Below are 15,229 nucleotides of genomic sequence, written 5' to 3' on the forward strand. Positions count from 1 at the left end.
CCACACCAGTGGACACTGATGCTGTTGGCCTGAGGCCACATGTTGAGCAGCCACAGAGGAAATTGTGGAAAGTTGAAGTTGGTGAGAGATGGGGAGTGAATAGGAAAGATCCTGAGAGCCCTTGAATTGGGCGTCACCACCCTGGTCCTTTCTGACTTTTACCACTTCCTCATCACAAGGTGAGCAGCCTCCTCTACCACATGTTCTTGATGGTATGTAGTGCTTCACCACAGACATCATCTTACTCAGAGCACAGATTTTTAGGTGCTCTCTGTGGCATCATCTCATTCAGAACAGACTTGAAGGTGTTCTCCATGACATCATCCCATTCAGAACACAGACTTGAAGATGGATGCTTTCTGTGACCTCATCTCATTCAGAACATAGATTTTCAGATGCTCTCTGTGACATCATCTTATTCAGAACAGACTTTAAGGTGTTCTCCATGACGTCATCTCATTCAGAACACAGACTTTCAGATGCTCTCCATGGCACAATCTTGAAGTTGTTTTGTAAAATATGAGAGAGTGGAATGATAACTCCAGATGGTTATGCCTCATTTCAGAGCATGCAGCAAGCCAATGGTGCTCATTTGGGGCCTGTATTTTACTTGCCTGTTATGGAAGATAAATTCAGGCCAAAGACCTTATTTCCATTGTTTCCAATACCAAATGACCTGTTTCAGGATGAGAGGAAACAGCGGTCATGTCGACAGTCTTTAACTGTGCAGCAGGTGCTGGCACCTGTAGCCACTTAAATCCAGCCAAGATAATCACTCCTCTCTCACTGCAGCTGGCTCACATCAAGTATTATCCTCCATCACTGGATCTATTTGGAGATATTAAACCACGGCTTTCCCCCAGGTAATGCAGCAAGAGAGGGGATATTTGGATTCCAAGAGGCGACTCTGGTCAACAATGTGAGAGGATAAAGCCACACCCCCTGGCTCTCTGGCAGCCAAGCATAGTATAGAGCACCTGGGCAGGAGGGTCCTGAGCTGGACAACGCCAGCCTGCCTAGGGCATCACATAGCAAGGGCTGCACCTAGAGTTGTCTGGAAGAGTGTTATGGGAATGAAAGAGGCAGTAAGAATCTTAGGTAGGAAGTCAGTGGCATCGCTAGTAATATCTACTAAATTTAGCTATGCTCAGTTTGGCTCTGTGGTTGGTTCATTATTATTTAATGTTTAAAGTGTATGTGCATGCATGCTCACTTATGCATGCAAGGCTATGTCTTCAAGGTACATGCATGGAAATAAACCCCCTCCATTCCAATTCACAGAAGTTCTAAGTTCCTCCCGGTTGTAATCACTACAAACAGGTCTTGATTGCACTAGAGATTAACAGATGTTTGTTACAAGTTTGACTTATCAAACCTGGTACTAAGAGTGCAAAGGCGTTAGCTTCACTTAATGACACCACTGTCACCTTGTGCGTCAGAAATGCAGCCCTGATTTTTATTGTAGAATACTTCATTTTGGCCTCCACTATGCAGAAATCTTTATATAGGAGACCAATGCAAGCTTTAAATGGGATACCAAATAGTATGCAAACTTAAGCTTCAAATGGTGTAATTAATTCTTAGAGGTCAGAGAGCTCTACTAAAAAGAGGGTATCTAAGTAACTTGGGATAGATGGTCAATTTTTCTAAATTGTATTGATTGAGAGTAATTTGTTGGGAAGAAGTATTTTAATGGGGGGGACAAGGTAATGGGGAGTAAAAATGACAGAAATTCAATACATATGTGTGTGTGATTGGCACCCATAAACTCATAGGGAGGGCACTATTAAGAGGTGTGGCTTTGTTGAAATAGGTATGGCCTTGTTAGAGGAAGTGTGTCACTGTGCAGGTGGACTTTAGGTCTCATATATGCTCAAGCCATGCCCAGTGTCTCAGATCACTTCCTGTTGCCTGCTGATCAAGATGTAGGGTTCTCAGAGTCAGTACCACGTCTGCCTGCACACTGCCATGCTTCCCACTATGATGATAATGGACTAAATCTCTGGAACTGTAAGCCACTCCATTAACTGCTTCCCTTTATAAGGCTCATTGCTGTGGTCATGTGTCTCTCTTCACAGCAATAGAAACCCTAACTAAGACAATATGATTGTCAAAAAGTTAAAAAAAAAAAAAAAACTTACCAAATGAAAGAAACGCTGTATTTTTACTTGGTGATCTTTTTCTAATGTTTTTAAACTTCTTTTTAGATGTAAGTATTATTTATCATTGTATTTAACTCATCCATACTGTAGCATATGTCCCCTACATCCAATTTAAATATTCAACTTTGAATCTCCAATTTTGAGATTATGGCATTGTCTAAAAGTATCAAATTTTAAAATATATTAAATGTATCATATCCTCTATGTTATATATAATTAGATTGCCTGTGGTGGTAATCTAATTGTACTGAAATGTGATTTTGATTGTATGTTAATAAATAAAGTTGCCCGGGGGTCAGAGCTATTAGAGCCATAGCAAGAGTGTGGCAGTGGTGGTACACGCCTTTAATCCCATAGATATCTGTGTGTTCAGGGATATAGCCAGCATTGGAGACATATGCCTTTAAGACCTAGGGGGCTGTACATTCAGACAGTGACGAGGCAGTCACGTGTTTTGGTTTACAACCAATGAGAAGGCAGAACAAAATACTTTATAGACGAACAGACAGGAAATAGAACCCTCTTTCGGGAAGCTGGGACACCGCAGGCGGAAGGGTGAGATTTTAGCTCTGAGCTCTGACCTCTCGGCTTTCTCTTTTGCATTGTTTCTGTATTTCTTATTTAATAAGACGGTTGGTTACATCTATATCTATATTTAACTCATCCATACTGTAGCATATGTCCCCTACATCCAATTTAAATATTCAACTTTGAATCTCCAATTTTGAGATTATGGCATTGTCTAAAAGTATCAAATTTTAAAATATATTAAATGTATCATATCCTCTATGTTATATATAATTAGATTGCCAGTAAATAGTTAAGGGCAGTTCATGCACGAACAGCTAAATTTTCCATGTCCTTTTTTGAGTATTTTCTGTTTACTCTACTAAAGCATTCATTTTGAAAAATGTCAAAACATTATTTAAAGTCCTCTTTCCTACAACAGCCTTTGCAGGGTTTTGTTTTGTAAATCTCCTGTCCCTTCACACTGCCAGCAGTGTGTCCTGGAAAAGAAGGTGTACTTGGAGACGGCCTCTGGGGACTGGATGGTGAGAAGGGAAGAAACAGCAGTCTGCTAGACGGAGGTGTGCAAATTTCCCTCACTCCCCAGGAAGGGGGCTTCAGAATGCCTCTGAAGCATTCAAGGTCTCCTTAAATAACAGGCTATGAATGAAAAATCCAGGACTGCAGCAGTTCAGCTTCATCGTGAGTGTTTGAGGATATCCAGGAAGCCCAATTTGGTCATTGTTTTCCCCAAAGACATAAAAATAGGAAACTAGGAGGAGACAAGGCAAAATAACACATCTACTGTGAAAAGCCTATGAGGAGCAATGGCCACAGAGCACCCACAGATGTTGCCCGCAGATCAATATTTCCAAGGTCCAAGCCCAGCTGACCAGAGCTGACAGTCTCTGGGCTGTTATAATTTGCTAGCGAACTATGGTTTCTTCCTCTGTCCTACCCACACTGGGACACATTTAGTGGAAGTGGTTTTTAAATATCTATCCAGATACCTAAGATCCCAAAGTGACAAATCAATCATAAATATCATTTAGATCAGGTCCTCATTTTATAGCTGGGCAAGTAAGAGGCACAGAGATATAGAAAATGTCGGAATACATCTTGAACTCAGCATCTCTAAGTCCCAAGGGAGGCTAGATTGAGCATCTCAAGCAAAATCAAGTAGTGAACAATAAGAAGCTGATTTCCAGGAGATTTGAAAGTGAGAAAAGACAAAAAAATCATTGTTAAGATTTATTTTTAATTGTGTGTATGTGTGCTTGAGTGTATATGTGTGTATGTTTATGTGAGTATATGTATTTGTGTGAGTGTGTATATGTGTGAACATATGTTTGTGTGTTCCTGAGTGCAGGTGCATAAGGATGTCAGACAAGGGCATTAGGTATCCTGCAGCCAGCATAAGCAGCAGTTTACAGTCCCCTATTGTAGGTACTGGTAACCAACTGGAGTGCACTACAAAAGCAGTATATGCTCTTCAGCAGTGAGCTATTTCTTTGTCTCCAGCAAAATCTTATCTTAAATCCCCCCCTCAAATATTGCAGATGCATATTGTAACTGGAGGAAAGGAGGCTTCAGAATCGAAGTGCTGGATTCAAGGCTGAGAGCTGCCACCCAGTAAGGCAATCGAGCAAGCTTTCCTCATCTTGCAAAAGAAAGTTTAGATGAGACGGTATAGACAGGCATTTTAGCCATGTGGAAGCTGTTCTTGACCTTGCTTTCTCATTCTTGCTTCTCTATGACTGTGGCATGGCAGCATATCCTCTGTAGTGCTTTCTAGATTTGTCAGTGGCTTCCCCTTGTCTTCTGGTTCTCTTCAGCACTGGGCCTCTCCCAAGGTCAGTGTGTGGTCTTTGATTTTCTCAGTTTATGTCAAGGTTTAAGCTGTGCCATCAACTCTCAGGATGGAAACACAGCTCTTACACATCTGGTTCCGTGCTTCCATAGTGATTGGTGACTGCACATTCTCTTAGTTTTCCACTCTGATTTCTTTATCCTCAAGCCTAAACAATCCCCATTCCAATTTTCTACTCTTTCCCAGTCTTGCTTTCTTCTCATCCACATCTCTATGGCTAGGAAGGTCTTGTTTTAATATGTAACTCAACCATTTCCTGTTTTATCGACCCTAAGTTACAGTACAGACTGGTTTTCCTAATGTCCTTCCATTGACAGGAACAGAGATAATTACTTTTTCCAGTTTGGTTTTCTATATTTCCTGCATGCTTTATGTCCATGCCACTCTCAGGGGTTATCTTGTTAAATTTACTGGTGTTTCCTGGAAGTCCTGTCCATAATAAGTGATACTCAATGACCTTCCCAAAGACTGAGATCTCTGACAGGGCATCACTGGTAACATCTGCCCCGTTTACATGTTCAGATCTTCGCATAGCATGTGCCTTGTAGTAAGAATGCAAATGTTTGTGGAAGGAGGGAATTTCATATTGGATCAGTGAGATGAGAGACACGTGATGGTGTCATATTGAAGTCTGTGTCCAACACCAAGAATGCAAAAATGCAAATTATCTTTAAAATGTTTGATATTATTTTCATCCAACCTATAAAAATAGTTCTCTGACTTGCCTATCTATGCATTTTCCCATCCTAAAATAAAAGGTTGAAGGCTCTTTAGAAGGACATCAATAGAGCTAAACTGAGTTCTTCCTGTAGACCAGCATTTACAGCTCTCCACATCAGCTATCCCTGATTGTAAATTTGCCTTGGCTCTTAATTATTCAGACATCAAGGGATCCATTTTCCCATTCTCCATTATGGCATGTCCATCCAAGGCTGCTCTCACCCTGCTTGTGCTGATTTTGCAGGTCTTCCTTTTCTGTTTTTTAATTTTTTTATGTTTCCCTTTTCTTAAAAAGTTCTAACCATTTAAAAATAGGTGCAATGCTGTAGATTTTCATAGAATTTTCTCTGATTTTAAGGAAATTTTACTTTTCTGAGTCATTACTTAACATAGTCTTTTGTCAGCCCTTAATATAGTTCAGTGGACATGAGAGCTGAATATTTGAAGTAAGAAAGCTTACGCCATCTGGTTTGGGTACATAAGGTATCTTAGTAATGAGTTATACTTAACAGTGACTGAGACCAAAAACAGCTGAGTATGATAGACCTGGTGATTCTTCTCAAACTCAGGTCGCATACTTCAGGGAACCATCTAATAGTGACTGATTTCAATTAAACAATTTGTATATGCGTGATAACCCCAAAATATATAAATCCCCACTCTACCAATGTCTTTGTGAATGTTAACACAGAGTTAGAAAATTACCCACACAATTTCTCAGGACATGCTCATACTCTGAAGCAGTTGTTCTGGAAAGTAACTAAGTAGATGGATTCATGCCTAATTAGTTTCTGTAAGTGGTGAGTATCGATAGAGTCATTGACTGTACTTAGATTTATAAGTTTTCACTATCCTGCCCTGAGTCTTGTCTCATATGAGCTGCAAAATCCCTGAGGGGTGAGGCTCTGTTCTCTTCACTGGAGAAAGATGCTTCCTAGGTGGATGTTGTTTAAATGCTGCCATGGCAATTTTTCTCATCTTTATTCAGTTTATAGCTTTGAAAACTTTTCTTAAATTTGACAATTTTTTTAATTACTAAGGGTAATGAAGTAATACACCCTCCTCAACCTGTGCCATATGCCTATGATGAAGTTTATGAGTCTTTTATCTTTCTTATTTATCTTCTTCTTCTAGACAGTTTCCCTTGCCTTGATGGAAGGAAACCAAATCAACATAATGTCTTGACAATGCCTAGTCAAAGACGCAGAGAAAGGAAAGTCACAAAACAACAAACAGAATTCACCAAGTGTTTGATGAGCAATCGTATGCCTGGCGTATTCACTCACTGTTCCACGCCTGTTGAGCAGGTGCCCCATTCAGTCTCCATTCCACAATTAAGGAGACAGATCAATGTAAGTGAAACATTTTCAGCCTTATTTGAGCCTATTTATCTAATATACAATTGAAGAGAAGTAGCCTGCAAGGCCTTTAATCACTGCCAAGCCCCAGTCCTCCAAAGGGGACTTCAGCCTCTTGGCCAGTGTGACAGTGTTAATAACCTTCAAGTCAACCAGAAGGAAAGGAGAAGGAGTAAGTGCCATCTCCCCTGTGCTCCCTGGCCTTTGCACTGAAATGTCAGTGGACTGTTAACGTAGCCTCATTTAGTGATTAGAAAGCCTGATTACCTGTAATTCTGCAAATCCAGATGTGGGAAGTTTTCTCTCATAAGGAAAGACCCCCCTCCCCACCTCATTCTGAGGTTTATGAATTCCGCTTTTCTGTCATTGGAGGTTCCAGCCCTTGGAGCCAACAAGGCATGTCCCTTTTAAGATATTCACCATCACACACTGGGGCTGGTTCTGCTTTATGTTTATTATATCCGCATGCCCTGAGGACCAGTAAGAACACTTGGGGTTTAATAACAAACAATGAAAAGCAGTGTCAAGGCCCCTGAGGTTCCCTACAGTAAGACAATATTGCTCTCGTGGATCATGCAATGCTACTCTCTTTATGCCATGCTCCTGTTAAGGAGGTGACAGTGGCCTTCTAATAAGTGTCACTTATTAGATTGTGCCCAAACAGGTCCAGTGCACACTTGTGGCCTTTGTAAAACCCCAGCACAAACTTGTTCCCTGAACTAGGCCATGGCTTTCCACACCTTAAAGTCACACCCTTGGGTTTTTCAGTCGATGCAAGACTAAAACTTGTCCCTCTGCTTCTTCTTCTCTTGTGCGCATACAGTTGGAATTTCTGTGACATTCTATAGTTTCACCTACTTGAGTAATAAATGATACACTGAATTTTATGCTTTCCTTGGTGCTTTAGGAATACTTTGGGCTAGCTGAGAACAGCACAAAATCGGAGCTAGCAGTATACTCTGGCAAGACAAGTGTCGTTTCATTTATATTTTAAGGTTGATGTTCGTTTTCATTCAAGTATATGCGGGTGCTTGCATTGGGGTGAGTAGACGCCACATGTGAGGGTGCCTATGGAGGCTAGAAGAGGCCATTGGGTCCCCTGAAGCTGATGTGACAGGACACTATGCCTGACATGGGTGGAGGGATCTGAACTCGGTCCTCTGGAGGTGCAGGGAGAGCTCTTACCTGCTGAGCCTTCTCTGTAGCCTCTCCCCATTACATCATATTTATATGGCCATGTAATTCAGAGCTGCGGTAAACACACTGGTAAACACATCCCTCTAGCATAATGAGTGTGCATGTGCACAGCTGTCAGGCTAGATCAGTCCCATGAGGATTCGGGACAAGGTTTCTGTTCCTTTGTATCTTCAAAACAAATAACTGTTGAATAAATAATTATTAATTTCCCTAAGCCTTCATGTAAATGTTTGCAATAATATATGCATTTGGGTCTGTCCAGTATCCCTTTGGAGAATTAACCTCACTGAATTTTGTTTAATCCAGGTAGTTTAGATAGGTTTCCCCTCTCATCCCCCATCCATTCACCCTCATCCATTCACCCTCATCCCTCTGTGCACTCAGGACCCACATATTTACTTTCTTCCCCTTTTCTTCTCTTCCTGTCTCTCTCCCAGGAGCTGCTGAATGGTATATCTGAGACCTCAGAGAGAACCCTCTAGAGAGAGAATGATGAGGTGATCCTTTAGAACCTAATACCCAGGTGATGTAACTCATGCTGTGGTGTCATGCTTTAACCCTGAAATCCTGCCTTGACCAGAACAAGCTGGTGGAGCAATCTGTCACTTAAGCATGCTTGGCTTGGCTCACCTGGGGTGAGGGTTGGGCCTAACTTCCCCACAGTAGGGGGGTGGATGAATAGATTTTTGAGGATCAACGGCATGGAACATAATGTTGACATTACATTTTTTTACTCAGAATTTTTAGCAACATAGAACTCTTAGAATAGTAAATTAAGGAAGCAGGAAACAAGTGTGGGTACTATTACTGGAACCACCTGTTCGGTGTTTTTATATAGAAGAGAATTGATAGGAGCAACACAAAACCGCAAGCTATTCGAAGGCTTGTTTGCCTGTCTCAACGATACAATCTTGCAACTTACAACACTGGTCTGTCATCTGGTAGTTACTTAATATTTACGAAATGAATGGGTAAGGACACTTTCTGAGTGGTTGGATTGTGTTTAGCTCATTTGTATTGCTATACTGTTTGTTTTTCCATTATAATCGCTGTAGGAAAATGGAGTGGGACCAAAGCAAGGGGCATTTGTAAGTAAGACAGATTTTTGACTCTTGCATGAACACTGCTGGGCTAACCCCAGAGGCAGGAAAGTGGGAAGTGCATGGCCGTTAGCGTGGCCATTGCCACCACCGTCATCATACATCTGAAGGGGACTGGGCTCAGAGAATGAATGGCTTCAGTAATTCCTAAATTTTATCTCTAAGTTACACCACTTCCTATCTTGGTAGTACACGTGTACCCAAATAAGTTTTTTGAATATAACCACTACAAAAAGACTCAGACTCGAATGTGCCATGGCCAGAGATTCTGTAAAATCTAATGAAATAAAACTTCAATCAGTGAGAGAGTGAGCAGCCGCATTCCAGATTCTTTCAGAATTCTTCCAGACTTGCAGAAGTACAAGGCTTAAATTACTTTTTAAGTTAAGACTATTTTTAAAGGCTGTGTAAAAGCAGCAGGGTCCCTTGAGTAGCATTAGGTTGATATACCATCTCTCCTCTAGTACTTGAGATTATGCCTGTCATAATTGGTAGGAAATGCAATGTGAAGGCCGAGTTGTGTCGTCCCAATGTATGAAACTACAGTCTTCCGTGTATCTGAATGCTGATGGATTGTGCTAAGTGATTGGATTTAAAGTGAGTGGATAGAGGTAATCAGCATTTCAATTCCATGTGAGGATGGCCTTTTCATCCTTATGCATGTGGAAGTAAATGACAGTAATGGGATCTCTTCATCATTAATTCGTCTAAGTGCTCTTCTCTATCAGCTTCAGATCAAAAAAAGACAAAAGTTTAGTCTCTGTGGATGGGTGCTCTGTGGAATACTTTACCAGCTACAACAAAGGGCAACAGTTACTATAAAGGAGCCACGTGTTGGCTGTCTACGGGGATGTGATGTGTGTGTGTGTGTGTGTGTGTGTGTGTGTGTGTGTGTGTGTGTGTGTACAACAGGCAGTAGACACACCCAGCCTTTAACATTTTTGTACCCTTATCTACTCTCTAAAATTCTTTGTGCCTACAGTATGGAAACACTGATGATGTCATATGTCTTGGATTAGTCTCTGAGAACTAAGGAGAATTCTTTCTTTCTGGTCTCAAGCTTTCTTTTAAAAAAAAAATCAGTGAGTATTTGCAGGGAGAAAGAAAAAACTGAACTTTGGAGTATAATTTGTGATTTCTCAATAAGAATAGGAACAAACACCACTGGCTGTTTATTTCATCTCTGAAAGGATTCTCAAGGCTCCTTAAGGTTTTTATATTAGTATGTCAGTGTACCACAAAATGAGCCTCTTCAATCTTTCTTTCCTTCTCTCCCCCCACCCTTCCTGCCTTCCTTCTTTTCCCTCCTCTCTATCTTCCCCATCACCTGAGTTTTCATCCTTCCTTCTTGATTCTGCCCCCTCCCCCGCCCCTCTTCTCCTGCTCCCCTGCCCCCTGCCAGTGCCTCCTTCCCCCCTGCTTCCCTGCCTCCCTGACCCCTGTTCCCCTGTCCTCCCATCCCCTGCTCCCTTGCTCATCCCCCTTCCTCCCTGCCCCCTGCTCCCCGTCTTCTTGTCTTCCTGCCCCTGCTCATCAGCACCCAACACTATTCACCTCTTCCAATCCTCCACTCTCTGGCACTAGACTCTTTCTGCTCCTGAGAGATTCCTTTTGATACTTTTCTTTCTCTCTCTCTTTCTCTCTCTCTTTCTTTCTTTCTTTCTTTCTTTCTTTCTTTCTTTCTTTCTTTCTTTCTTTCTTTCTCCCTTTCTTTTCTTAAGATATTTTTCATCTGAAAATATGATGCTGTTTACCTGGAATTATTATCAGGATTAAAATGCATGATGTATTATTTTACATAATAATTCTAAAATGTGAAGTATCACAGGAGTGTAATTTTTATTACAGTACAGCCACAGACTCAGAGTTCCAGACTGAGTATATTCTCATCAGCAATCCTTAAAGAACTGAAAGATGACATGCAACAGTAGGAACTGCTTGATGATGTACCAACGTGGATGGGAAATTTCACAGGGCCTCATCCCTAGGTGAAGAGCTATAGGCAATTAATGACTACTAAGATTGGGAGAATTAGTCTGGCTCAGGGATGAGGTTCATAACTCATAATATCCAATCCTGTGTAATCTGTCCTTAAAACATACATATAAACAACACTAAACAGAGTCAACAGGTTTCATTTATATCTTTATTCATATATACTCACATATATGCATATATGTAATAATGATAAATAAAAAGAGGTCATGAATTTGAGAGGAAGCAGAGGCATGGGTAGATTGAAGGGAGGAGAGAAAACGGTAAATTATCTAATTATATTTTAATTAAAAATAAAATGTATTAATAAAAATGTGGCACTGTATGGATAGATATACATATGTGAACAAATATTATTTTAAAATGTTGTCCCAACTTCCACTTCCTTTTTGTTTGGTTTTATTGATAAATTTTGTTCTTTTACAATTTAAAAAAAAGTCAAATGGTGGATAAATCAAGCTACATGTAGGCTGAATACTCACTGGATTCACCTAAAAGAAATCATTGATGATCTTCAGAGAACTCTATTAAGGATCCAATAAGCACAAAATCCTGTGTAGAATTATTCTTTTAAAAAGGATTGGGGGGAAATAGTTCAGCAGTGATGGGAAGGACCCTTGCACCCCACCTCTACCCTTTCTCTGGGTCTGGCAATCCCAAAGCCCAGTCTTATGTAATCCCAATGCAGATATCTCCAGTTGCTATACGTGTTTGATCAAGATGACTGTGTCTTGCAGGAAAGATGCCATTATCTTCTGGCTTTTATATACTTTCTACCTATTCTAGAAAATGTTCTCTGAGCCTTAGAAAGAATAAGATAAATGTTTTGGTTAGGGCTGATCACTCAGCTGTCACTTATTTTTGGCACTGGGTACAGCCACGAGCCTGAGTTTACCATCATTCACTGGAAAGAGAGGAGTCTCTGAGTAAGGCTGAGAGACACAAGAATAAATACTTAGAATGCAGTTTGATGCTACTGATAGATTCAATGAGTGGAGGAATCATTGTCTTCAGTCATGTACCCACTCCTGACATCACCGGGCTTCAATGATAGATTTAGTTCAATGGTCACACAGGTGATCCTTCTTAAACTGAATGACTCAAACAAATAAACAAACAACAAAACCCACCAAACAAAACAAAGCCATGAGTCATAAATCTGGGAAAGAGACTGGTGAAGAGGATGCTGGGGGAGGTTAATAGTAATAAGAAGGATGTAAGTGTGTCCACCCTAGACTGCAGAAAAGCAAAAGAACTGGAATAGTGTGACCTGCATTCTAGACAGTGCTGAGAGCTCAGTGGAGGCTGATGGTTTCTGATTGAAAGCAGTTGGCTGCCAGCATGAATAGAGACTGTCTGGGCTCCTTAGGGCTGAGCTTTTACCAGGTAAATGCAAAGAACCTAGAGAAAGCCAGCATCCAACTGTAGGGTATATATGTTAGGGGTGGTAGTGGTGGCATGATTGACAGTTGACCATGGACTTTAAAGAGAAGGGAGAATCTAATGAGACACCAAAGGAGAAAACCTCACAATTCAGGTCGTAGGACCATGGGAGTCAGAGTGTACAGAGAGATGAGTGGGGATCTAAGAAACAAGTACCTGTCCAGTGCGTGGAGTGACTAAAAGTAAGGTTATTGAGGTATTACAGTTAACAACATTGTAGAGACACAGAGTATGAACACAGAACCTTCCCCTGCCATCTGTGGGTCTTGCTTCCTCAGTCCTTTTAGAGTTTTGAACCCCAAAGTAGTTTTTTGGAAGACCTCCTCACTAGCCAATTTAAAACTGCGATTTCTCTCATCCTCACTCTGTTTCCTCACTCACACTTCCTTGAGGAAGGCCTGGCCACAGTGTGTATCTACTCTTTCCTTTTTATTTCTGTTGGATATCCTCCTCTGGAATTAAAGCTCTGGAAAGAGCAGGATTTGGACATTTCTAGAACCCAAAACACCTCTAATGACTAAAAGACCACGTGGCACAGAGTGCTCTTAGTATTTTTTCATGTTCCTGCAATAAGGCAATTTTATAGTTTGAGATGGCAATCTTAAAAAAACTAGTAAGTTCTCTCACTATAATGCCATCTCATGGATAATTGGACAGCTGAGCATGAATTCACAAAGTTATTATTAATTTAACTGTTTCATGAAAGAAAGTCAGATGAATGAAAAATGTAAATCTTCTCTTCAGTCTAATTTGTAATAAATGGAATACCATTTCTTTAACAATTATAAAATGAACAATAAACTCTTCTGAGGTGAGTAGGGTCGATTTTTGTCTCTTTGCAACCATTTCCAGGTACATCCGTTTTGTCTCTTTTTCCCTGTCCTCTCTCCTGGTACTAGAACCGATCCTTCTACCTCAGTATCCATTCCAAGCCCACAGTTTGCTGCTTTGATATATTTTTTGACTCAATCAAAAATGGTTCGTGTGGAGGAAGAGGACTGTAGACAAGAAACAAAGATAGTAGGGTCACTTCTGTAGGCGAGGTGGCACTAATTTTGTGATTGCCACTCTCTACTTCTGGATTTGGCTGGCTGGTAGACAGGTGGAATGGCAGACTGTGGAGTCCCTGTAATCCTGGTTATGTGCTCTTCTGGTCTCATGTTACCCTTTCTGTTTATGTGGCCAATTGAAGGCAGAGAAAGTTAAACACATAACACTACCAATGACATGCATAAGGAGAAGTATTTGAGTTAAAGGCATCAGATCAAAAAAGCACTTAAGACAATGTTCCATTTGAAGACAGGTTCATGAGGCAGAAAATGATGAAGCATTTACAAAAAAAAAAAAAGGTGTATTTGAGGTTTTAAGGATAATGCAAAGGTCTGTGATAAATTGTGAATAACTCACCTGACCTAGATTTAAGTAGCACAAGTGATTCATGCTGACATAGCCATTTGGTTACTTAACAGATGTTCCTGTAGCCTAGAGTTTGGCATTTATAGTTTTTGTTTTTTGCTACTGCATTGTATAAGAATCTCATTTCTACACTATACTTTTCAGAAGAAAAAAAACATAGCCACTTCAGATTAAGGAAATAAGAGTTATTTTAGTGGCCAATGACATGAACTGCCAGGAGTCACAGCCCTGTGCTTTCTGCGTCTAGTTTATTCTGCTGTAAAACACTTTCTTCAAGTCTAAATCCCACAGCACATTGCAGCTCCATCAAAAACTGAGGAGAAGGTCCACTTTCACCAGTAGAGGGCAGCGTTACCTAGTCAAGCGTTAAGCAGGCGCCCAGACCAGATGGGCAGATGGAGGAGAATTTAGAATGTAGAATGGGTGGCTACCTACTGCTCCTCAGTCTTGAGTCACCAGACCACAAATGCTTCTCCACAAAATAGCAATCTTAAGTAAGCATAGAAACGCTCTCCCCCACCATTACCACTGTTCCCAAAATGGTCACATTACTCATTTCTATTGGAATGGGAACAGGAATTTAAACTTCTACAATCTGTGTTGTTTTCTGAAATTTAAAGTTTGTTCTATGAATACATTCATTTATATAAAATACAGCAGCTTGTCTATACATATTTGAACATTTCAAAATTGCAGTTGAAAGTAGCAGATTTTTTTCTCCTGCAAAAATATTTAAGAAGTATTTATAAAGTTTGATTATGTTTAATATCATGCTGAGAGATGAAAACTTAATTGTACATTTTAATATATAAATAGCCAAAGTCATTGGCTGTCACAGATGATTTTTGAAATTCTAGCTGTATGATGCTTAGTCACAATAATGGATAAAGTCTCTAACATGTTCTGCTGCCATGCTGGAATACCTCTCACTACAGTGGTCCCCATGTGGGTCACAGAAGCTACCGTAGAAGTGGATTCTCAAACAGAAAGATACATCTCATGGCATAAGATTGATTCACATTAAGAGACAGGAGGATTAAATACTTTAACATGCTGTCTGGAGACTATAAATTATTCATCAGGAGATATGAAAACAGATGTTGAAAAATTGACAAAATACATGATTTAAGAAGCCAGTGTGAAATAGTAACGGAGAAGTTTATGAAGTCTTTCATTTAACAATGGAAAAAAGGGAAGAAAAATTAAGCAACACGTGAAAACACATGCAAAGGTCGAAGGCACCGTGCTCAGGAATGGACTTACGATGATCAGCATTCAAACCCTGGTGCTCATGATCACCTTGCATTTGTGCCCTTGGTGACCTTAGCAAGGCAGTGTGGTAGGACTTTTCAACTTCTCTTCTGTCTTTGACCTTTATTAGTAAAGACAGAAGTCTTCCTTGTCTTTTATTCCTATTAATATAATTCTGAAGGCTAAAGTTAATGCAGGAATTATGTAATC

At 40.4% G+C, this 15,229-nt stretch overlaps 1 long non-coding RNA gene across 6 annotated transcripts; it reads left to right on the forward strand.

Moving 5' to 3' along the window:
- The first annotated feature begins 455 nt into the window (after positions 1 to 455).
- LOC121825136 (uncharacterized) lies at positions 456 to 11,033 on the forward strand. Of its 6 annotated transcripts, none has more exons than XR_013047250.1 (6): positions 456 to 863; positions 3,112 to 3,250; positions 4,229 to 4,301; positions 6,398 to 6,611; positions 7,525 to 7,658; positions 8,252 to 11,033. It is a non-coding gene; the product is annotated as an uncharacterized LOC121825136 (long non-coding RNA). The 6 variants fall into 6 exon arrangements; XR_013047252.1 differs by lacking the exon at positions 4,229 to 4,301 and having other exon boundaries at positions 6,394 to 6,611; positions 8,252 to 8,311; positions 10,763 to 11,033; XR_013047249.1 differs by lacking the exon at positions 4,229 to 4,301 and having other exon boundaries at positions 6,394 to 6,611.
- Positions 11,034 to 15,229: the final 4,196 nt, after the last annotated feature.

Source organism: Peromyscus maniculatus, chromosome 22 (assembly GCF_049852395.1).
Source record: "Peromyscus maniculatus bairdii isolate BWxNUB_F1_BW_parent chromosome 22, HU_Pman_BW_mat_3.1, whole genome shotgun sequence".
Classification (NCBI taxonomy): domain Eukaryota; kingdom Metazoa; phylum Chordata; class Mammalia; order Rodentia; family Cricetidae; genus Peromyscus; species Peromyscus maniculatus.